Source organism: Lepisosteus platostomus, chromosome 3 (assembly GCF_059453375.1).
Source record: "Lepisosteus platostomus isolate fLepPlt1 chromosome 3, fLepPlt1.hap1, whole genome shotgun sequence".
In the NCBI taxonomy this organism is placed as follows: domain Eukaryota; kingdom Metazoa; phylum Chordata; class Actinopteri; order Semionotiformes; family Lepisosteidae; genus Lepisosteus; species Lepisosteus platostomus.
In genome coordinates, this window is record NC_142613.1 from 54297262 (window position 1) to 54307643 (window position 10382).

Genomic DNA, 10382 nt, shown 5'->3' on the forward strand with positions numbered 1-10382 from the left:
AAAATGAGTCTGGATGGGAATAAGCTTAAACCAGGACTAAATCCATCTGTTTTCTTCCCAGTTTCCATAGAAACGACTGCTGCTCTTAACTCTTTTGCTGGAGGAAACACCATGTGCTGCCGTAGGAAATGGGCAATGTGTCGGGCTGCCTTTCATTAGGCAATTTTCTTTAAAGAATCATGCCCTTCCATGTATTGAGATCTCTTAACTGAGTGCACGGAGCTGTCCAGTCATTGAGATTAATAAGAGCACACATGGGCCTCGGCATTTGATGACAGCAAACAGTACTTACAGAGTAACAGAAGGCTTGGGAGTCCATTATAAATAAAAATATCTGGAGGGATTTCCAAGAAAACAGCAAAGAACACAGCATTTATATTCATCCAATATCCTGTTCAGAACATTTCCTCTATTAAAAACACTGTAACAAATCCTTTTGTCTAAACCATGATTATATTGCAAATACTATAAGCATTTTTCTTCCTTTATAGTATACAGTATTACTTATGAACAGACACACACAAAACACAAAACAGGACACAAAACAGAGTGTGACCAAGCAGGGGTTCTAACAAAATAATCCAAAGCATGCATGTAAGAACAATAATATACTAAATGATTTTATATTTATGTTGCTCTTCTCAAAGAAATGAAGTTCATAGAAGAACTCAATTTTCAATGAAGGTAGAAGAACAGTGAGAATTAAAAAGAATTAAAAAGGAACAGTTGAGATTAACAACAATGTGTCTTCTATAGCAAAGCCCCCAGACTGAGAGACACCTAAAGGACAAATTAGTTTTGCTAAGATAACATACAAAGCAAAATCAGATGAGGCAGTACATTCCTCTATGTCTTCTACATCTATATTTCTCAAAACGTACCAGCAGAGATGGTCCTATTTCTCTATTTGGAAGCCATTAAAACGTGAAACACAGCTCTAGAAAGACAAGATATGAAACAAATGAGGAACATGTAACAGAATAATTATTTTTTTCTTAACAGCCACAACACCTTTCATTTCTAAAATGTTATGCATACACCTTGCAGTGCTAAAATGATTAACTTTGACAGACGCATCAGAAAACAGACCCGAGATGTTAGAGCTCTCATTTATTTTATCTGTTGTTTTTTGTTAAAATGTTTGTCTTGTGTGACTGTCCAGAATTAAATAAGATCCCTAATATAATCCTAGTATAATGAATGTGGATAATCATGTCCCAGTTTGTACATCCACTTGTACAACATTCCCACCTGTGCCTCCAAAAAAAAAGGAAATGTGGGCAGAGTATCAATATGAACTACAGGTTTGAACTGGAAGATTGATTACAGGAGTCTTCTGCTTCATTGTTTCATTATAATGTTCATCAATTGGTAAGAACATTTAAATTGTCACTAGTAAACACCTCTCCCTACCCATTTCCTTAAAGTAATGGAAATGAGCAATGCTTTGGCCCTGTGTCCACTTGACTCTGGGGCTGTAAATATAACATTGTGGAATTCAGACACAAAGAACCACTGTGGTCAGGATTTCCATGGTACAGTAGCAACTTGAATACCAGGATTTACCAGGATTTACTTTTACAGTATCTGCTCCCTTATGATGAAAATGTCCAGAATTTGTGCTAATTTCTGTTGTAGAAACATTCTGTAAAATTCAGTGGGAAAAGAATGTATCCTCTCCTTGCCATTTGTGGGTGTGAAAGTAGGTTAGTAGTTCTAAATCCTGGCCCTGGCGACCCACACACCTGTTGCGTCTTGTTCCAGCCAGTTACACAATCAAACCTTTCACTGACTTAATAATAAGACTAATTTGATTTGTTGCTTACCAGCTTGTAAACGTTTTGGAGATATGACTTGTATTTTGTAAGGGAAATAATATCCCAAACTTGTATTATCTAATGAAGGGGGGCTGGAGTGAAAAGCAGCAGGTCTGTGGCAGCAGGACCAGGATTGGGAACCACTGCAGCAGGCTGCTGTCTCTCGTAAGATTTTTGTTCCAGCCGAGACTAATTACTTAACTACAACCTGTGATGTCGTGGTGGTGATTTGTCAGGACCCAAGCGCAGGAGTCTGTAGAGTGAGAAGTGAACGGTGAGAATGAAATAATTGATTACTGGCTGGTGGGGCTTAATCAGCGCAGGCTAGTCAGTAATGGGGAGGAACGACGTTCCCAGGAGAAGCCGGGCATCCCTGGCAGAAAGAGGCTGCTTAACACAGTCCGTCGGGTCCGGAAAGAAACCGAACACTGAGACCCCTGAAGAGGGAAAGAAACAGGCTTAAAAGGACAGCCCTCAGGAGTGCCATGGGTGCAGGTTGGCAAACTCGAGGGTCGACGCGGTGACTGGTGAAAAGAATAAGTGTGGAATGAAGTGCTGACTAAAAATTGAAACTGCTGCATCGTGCTGAGAGCTGAGGCTGCTGAGCAGGGCGAGGCTGAGAGCTGAGACTGCTGTGCCGGGAGAGGACGGACCTGAGGCTGCTGCACCAGGCGAGGCTGAGAGCTGAGGCTTCTGTGCCGGACGAGGCCGAGAGCTGAGCCCACTGTGTCAGGAGAGGCTGAGAGCTGTGGCTGCTGCAACAGGCGAGGCAGAGAGCTGAGGCTGCTTCACTGGGTGGCCAATGGAGGCCAAAATTGCTGCCAAAAACAGTCAGCCGGTTAGAAGTAGGGGAATCCTGTGTGTAAGGATCTTGTGTCCTGGAAAAACGAAATGGCGAGCTTCCTAGGAAAGACACTTAATGGACTTCAAAGGGCAAGCTTGAGGCTGCTGAGACTGCTGCAAAGAGCAAAGCTCTGTCTTAAAGCTGAAGTTGCTGCTAAGAAACAGGAAGCTTTGGCTACAGGTGAAACCAAAAAGTGAGCCTTCTGAAAAAGGGGACCAAACTGGTTACAGGGCAGGCTTGAGGCTACAACTTCTGCATGGGGTGAAGTGCTGTCTTGCTCAGCAGAGAAATGTGGAGAGTGAAAGCAGTAGTGCCAGTGAAAACCCGGTTCGAGTGAAAAAATGATAAAGCACCTTGGCTTGAAATAGAAACTCAGGAATTGAATAATAGGTAGAACATTTCTGATTAACACGGATCATGAAAAGGAGATCCGGTCAGAGCAGCAAACCCTGGAAAACTGTGAGCCCTCGTGAGAATGTGACAGCTCCCCAGGGTAATGGCTAGCTGAAGGACGCCATCATGAAATGCAATAATTATAAAGCAACGTCCAGCTCATTAAAGAGCTGTTTACATTAAACTAGTTGTAATTTAATTTAAGGGTACAAACGTGTAACTGAGAGCTTCTCTGGAGCTAACACCAGGAAGGAAGAGGAACCCCACGACTGAGATTGGGGTCACATGAGTTCAGGGGTAGGCACAAGAAAGAGCCTTTGTACCATGGAATGCCCTGCTAATCTGGGCTCTGTCTTCTGATGTTCACCAAGAGTGAGAGCAAGTGCCAAGTTTGCCAGTGGTGTGCAAACTCCATTAGGTCTAACTCCCTGTTTTTTTTTTATTTGAAGGAGGGTCCTTCCAAACACCACAGCTAATTTCGGATCTCACAGAAATTCACAGACCTACATGTGTTTGCTGTCAGCTTCACCAGGGAGACTAATCAGAATCACCGGATGAGGTTGAGGGAGACAACCAGCTCCCGGTGAGATTCAATCTGCAGGACTATGTTTCCTTTCAATGTGTAGATTGTTAAGAAAAGACCAGAAACCTCTGAGGATTTGGTGTGATGAGGAACGTATTCCTCAAAAACTTGCTTAAAGTAGGGTTTTTACATGAAACAGCAACACAATTGCATACCCAGAGTCAGTAGAAGTCTCAAAACACAATTTTATTTCCATAGCCTTTGGGAGTCTAATAAAACCTAGATCTCCCTTTCAATCTTTTTAATGCTTAGGCAACAATAAAGTAAAAAATGATTTAATCCTTGTATTAGTCTTCACATTTTATACAAATCCAATGACATTATACTAAATGTCTGGAGAATACAGATGTGGAACAAAAATCTAACATTCTGTCCACAGTGGATCTTGTGAGGATGTATGGAATTTAGGCAGAACCTGGCATTCTAGAGCAGAGCAGAGCAACCCCTGCAGGCTGGATGATTGTGCCAGATGTCACAATGGGTAGGGAACAGACTGCAGTACCTGAAGTATTTATATAGAGACTGAAGCAGAGAAAAGGTAGAGAAATCTGTCAAATGTCTGCTCACACAATCAGATTGACAGATGTCTACTCTGACAGGCTGAAAGAACTGAAACTGTTTTCTGTCTTGAACAGAGCAATACAAGGGGACCTGATGCAAGTATTCAAAGTACTAAAAGGCAAACCAGAGTACACAAGTGGAAGCTATGTGGAAGTGTGTGAGCTTTACTGCTATCTGAACAAGGTCCTAAACTCAAACACACCTTCTTAGTGTCTGAGAACTGAAATTTCCTCTTAACATCCACTTGGGTGTCCACCACCTCTTTCAGTTGTCCTGCAGGCAGACTTCAGAGAATGTTTAATAGGTCTTACCTACAGCTGTTTGTTTGTCAGTTGTCTCTAAAGCAATGGGTGTCTGCTGTGTAACAACCTTATGATAATGCTTTCCCTGTGACTGGCATTCTACTGGGACTAACCAGCCTGTGGCAGTAGCCCTCCTGCCAGCCAGGCTGTCTTTCATCACTGCACTCACACCTGGCCCTCTGCCTTTTCTGGAGAGCTGTAATTAAATGCCATTCAGAGTCAGAGAGCTCAAAGCTGGGAGTCACCCGCCACTGCAGTGAATGCATTAACATTTCATTTCTTTAAAGTTTAATCTTCTGTTTAAAAAAAAAAACAGACACAAATGCTCAGGCAATATCTGGCATGCTTACAGCTGAAGTGATATGAGGAGTGTGGGGATTTTATTTTCAGTCTGCATTGGGCAAAAACTGAAATAAAAGATTTTTCTTCTCAAAGAGCTTGGAAATGTTGTCTCTTAATGTGATAACCTTCATCATTTTTTGCTTGAATTTCTCTTCTTCTCTCTAACACAGAACTGGAAAGCCAGACTGGAGTGAGGATTTAATGCACAGTGTTAAACTATATCTTTATCTGAGAAAACAAAATAGTCCTGAAACTGAGGTTCCCAAACCAGATTCTGGGGGAGTGTTCTAGTTTTTGCTTCAGCCAACTTTTGAGTCACATGTTCATTGATTTCAGTTTTCTATTAGAGGCCTCATTTTAAATTGGGTTTCAGATTAAATGGGATTTGTAATTGGTATCAGTCCTGTACTAATTAGAGAGTTTCAGAGTTGCCCTCATTCAGGTGTGTCAGCTAAAATGTGATCAAATGATCTCAAGCAGCAGGAGAAACCTTTAGTGTCTGATACATTGTTATTCCCATCTCAGTCTGTTCTGCACAAACTGCTCATTTGTTACGAGAGTTTTTAAGGGAGAAGATTCTTAATTAGCTCATCAGATGGTTGTAGGTTACACAACAGCAAAGTTGAGAAGATACTGCATAGAGCTCTATACTGTATATTGAATTTATTTAGTATATTTTTAAACCGTGTTCTAAGAGCAGAAAAATCGAAACCACAGATGAGTTACAGGCACCAATGCACACTGGGGATTTAAAATCAGCAGACGCAGAGGTTCCTCAAGACCAGTATTGAAAACCACTGTCCAGAAACATCCAGGCTGGGGTTTTAATCGTAGTTCCGGAGGACTCACACACCTGAGGTTTTTCCACTTCACCTGATGTTAATTACTTAATTGAAACCTTAATTGAACTAATAAAACTGTTTAGAATATATGCGGGTTTTATTTCTACTGACATTTTTGGGGGGATTCTATTACACTTTCTAAATGCAATAGTTAAAAGACAACCCTAACATGTTTAAGAACCGAAAACAGTCAAATATTTCAAACAAATCCTATTATAACAAAAGTCAGCAGGTGTGTGCACCTCCAGGACTGGGACTTCCTGTCATGTGTTCCCAGTTTTAAAATATTGGTAACACCTGTAAACTATGGGTCAAGCAAGTCATCAGTTCAATTAAGAGAAATCTGGTCCTTGAGTCTGAAGCCGCATTCAAGTTCAGACCTAAACGTCCTCTGAATTACTTAATTTAACAAATCATGTTTAATTTGTGACAATGGGATTTCTCCATGTGTCTGTGAATTGTTGATTTTATGGTGACTCTCAGACCCTGTTAGATTGGAGGCTCTCCACGACCAGAGCTGGGAATTCCTGTTCTGCATTGAAGCATGAATCACGAAACCCTCACAGCTCACATTGGACATGGTGGTTGCCAGGGGAGAATCCCATGAAGGGTTTTGATCATGATAATCTCCTGAGTGGGTGGTATGAGGGAACATTCAGTTACAGACATTGCAGATTTGTTAAAGTGCAGCTTAATTTTTAATGAAACCCATCATATTTGAGCAAGATATGCCATGCTATGAGTCACTAGGGAGTCCACAGATCAGGAGTGACTGTCCATATTTTCTCTGATGATTTGTATGGCACACGTTTTAATAGAATTTAACAGAGGAGCAGTGGTCAAGGTTTTGGGCTTGTTATTGGAAAGTGGTGGGTTAAATTCTACTGTTGTGCTCCTGAGCAAGGTACTTCACCCAAACTGCTCCAGTAAAATACACAACTGTACAAATGGGTGCAAATGTAAGTAGATTAAGATAAATGTGTCAGCTAAATAAGCTGGTTAATAAAAAATTGCATAAGAATGTCTTGGAAAACAAATAGAGCAAGCAATTCTAATCTTATTAACTTCTACACAATGTAGGATTACAATTTTACCACATATGCTTATGTGCAGACAAGTAGAAAGGTTATACCCTGAGGAAATTTCCAAAACCTGGTTATCAGTGCCTGAATAATGGCATTGTTTTCATCAATTTTTTCTTGATTCTGTGATGTGATATGTGGTGGTTAATCACACATTCGAACTGTAGATATTTGCTCCTGGTACATTCACTCTGTCTCTCTCAGGCCACCACAGCATACAGTGTGTGGGCATTAGTTGAGGTTGCCAAGGTAACAGGTTCCTACACACTCGTAAACTATAAAGACTTTGGCTCACAATAATAAAGATATGCTGCAGGACTGTGCACATTCTGTATTGTATTTTCAGTTCTGCTGAAAACCATTACACTTGTTAATGCTGTTCATTTTATATGTGGAATGTTTTTTGTTCAGGATCTGTCTTCTGAATGTTCCTTTTAAAATAAAATGTGAGTGTTCCAGTACCACTGCTTCTTATTATCATTAGGTTCTCAGCAAAGAGATTGTGGTCTTTTTGACATTCTTTCCTTGTAAGTCCCTGTTAAAATGGTCCTTGAGAGTGCTTCATTTGCACTAGTAATATTAATGCATTGCAAGTATCATGCTGTGTCCTGTTTTAACACTGAGACATTTGGCTGATCCAGGTAACCATGTTACCTTCTTTACAGTACACTAGTAAGACCTCATTAAGAACATTGTCATACAATATTGCATATTTTACATACAAACAAGTACCACTACTCTTACCCTTACTGATAATAGGAGTTAACATTATAACTGGTCAATGTAGACAACTATGAGTTTCCTCACTTTGGTTGATATGGTGCAGCCTTGCTGACACATAACCAAACTGTGAATATCACTGAGGTTTAAAGATCTCTGGCACCACAACAGGATTGCTTCTCTTAGCTAATTATCTACTGGAAAACAGGTAGCTCACACTGTGTTCCTAATTGTCAACCTGTCCTAATTATCTCCATTGAAAGTCTGACAAAACACCAATTAATACATCTTAATTGCTATGGGATAGAACTGTTCAGATAAGCAGTTATTATCTCAGTATTAAATTGCTGTCCTTTTTTCCATGGAAATTTCCTCCCATCTGAGAGACAATAATTGCAGACACAGACACCAGAGAAATTCACACACAAGGTGAAGATGCAGAGAACTTTTGCAACTCAGGGCTCTTGTAAAGGTATATACAATTAGTTCTGGCTTACTTATTTTGGCTTAGCCCTAAACAAGATAAATAATTTAGCCATGACCAATGTGGGCCTTAAGGAACTGTCCAGCACTGATAGGCTAAAGGAACTTAAACATTTCAGTCTTGAACAGAGAAGATTAGGAAAGGACCTGACAAAGTATTCAAAATCCTCAAATGCACTGACAAGGACAACCAAGCATTTTCCAAATGAACAGTTGAACACAAACCAGATGGCAGAAGTAGAAACTATGCAACAGTGCATTTGAAACCAAGAATAGGAGTCACTTCTTTACGCAACTGGTTGTGGGAGTGTGGAACAAGCATCTCATCTAGTCCAATTCCTTCAGCCTGTCAGTACATTCTAGCTCATTTACTTAATGCTTTTGTATAGTATAATGCATTTAACAATTTTGACATGACAACCTATAATTCAAATTCTATAGTTTTAACTATATATCCTAACATTTTGTTTGCCTGTTTAATTGTCTAGAAGATGTAAAAAGGATGTGTAGTTCCAGACAAAGTCTTATTTTTTGTAAGTGGATTGAAACTATCAAATAATCATAAGAACCAAATTCCCCCAGAACAGGGGGTTTGAATAGTCAGGCCTTTTCATGACACTTCATATACGCTAAAATGCCAAACACAAGAATCAGAGGGTCTGTTGGCCTTATTCCAACCTAAGGTTTCCATTAAAATAAAATGATCACAATATTGGCTTTTCTGACAGATTTATAAATTCAAGATTTTGCAGAGCAGATGATTAATTGCAATAATTATTCAATGCAGTAGATATTTTTTTCTTATTTATTAAATCTTTAAAGGCCAAGACAGAAATAAATTATGGAGCACTTTCAGGAATGGAATTTGACTCGCCAGGCCTTTAAAAGAGCATGTTTCTTCATTTCTACATCTGACACAACTGAAATAAAGTTAATAATCCAGTCAGATAAACACCTCAAGGAAAGCTGGCAGGACCAACTGTTAACTCTGTGTCCAAAGCCACAATAACATCAGGGCATTACTCTCTGTCAGGGGAGGGTCATTCATTTGACACCTGCTGTATGTGCTATGAATGGAGCTGCTGACCTGCAGAAAGGTTGTTCCATTCATAAAGTAACCATAAGGAAAATAAACACTATATACATACTGTATTTACTCATGCATACAGGAAACTGGCTCTTTAAATAAGATCAAAGGTATGTCTTGTTTAGTTACTTTCATTGGCCATCAGGACGTGAAATCCTGGTGATCTAAGGAGAAAAGTAAACCTAATTCCACCATCTTGGAGGACTCATTACTTTTTTGAACCTCTAATTCAAGCAACTGAACTATATAGAAGATGTTCCATCTTCCTAGGAAGATGACAGTGGTTACTCAATCCTACCTCAATTGCTGGTCAAAATGGTTAATATTGTGACAAAATGTGCAAATCTCAGATTGTTCCGAGCAGCATAAGGCTACGACTGTAACAAGAAAAGTCCTGATGGCAAACCATCGCAATCATTAGTCATCCAAAAGGGAAATTTTAAAAATATTGAAAAGTAAAGAGCAAACAAAGAACAACAGAAGAAATCAATAAAAAAAGACAGAGATGGTGTAAATAATTCAGAATTACCAGGGGTCAATCAGATGAATGCTATATATATACACATTTTTCTGCAAAAAAAAACAACAAATATTTCATATGTGGCAGGAAATCAGTAGCCTCCTGCTAAAGTACCTTTTTGACACCACGTGGGCCAATAAGGTACAAGTCTCATTGAAACAGAAAATTTGAATTGTATTAAGTGCTGCATAGTTATCAAAGCCTCAGAGCCACTGTGTGAAGATCAGTAGAGAAGTATAGGAAGGTCAGAGGGGATATACTGTGGCTTGTTGGTCTCGGGTGGTTTCCAATGGTAACATCTTCAGTCTAGAGAGTGCTACCAGACTGAGAAGGCTGTGTGATAGACACTGCAGGTGTTGCCGTCTCTACTGTTTCCATAGCAACAATCTTCAATATCATCTTGATGAGCAAATGTGATGTGATTCATGATAGGTGGAAAAGAGTAAACCCAACCTTCAAAACAATCCTGTTCACCTCACACTTTGGGATTCTGTCTTGTTACAACTAAAAATTTTATTTATTTTTTACTCTGACTAAAAAACATTTTTTAATGTGGTCAAAGACAGGCAGGGTGCAAACCAGTAAGCAAAAGGTCCATTAATTGGTGATTAATTGACTAATTTAGTTGACCAACTGACTTGATTACAATGATGTTTTCTCCAAGAGATTCTGTGTCTCCCAGCAGCCTCTGCAGACCCCTCCGCAGGAAGCGCTCTCTTGAGTTTCGGGAGCAGGTGACAGAAAGATGTTGTATACTTCCAGATCATTGTTCAGCCATACAAAACCAACAGTGCTAACTAATCTAA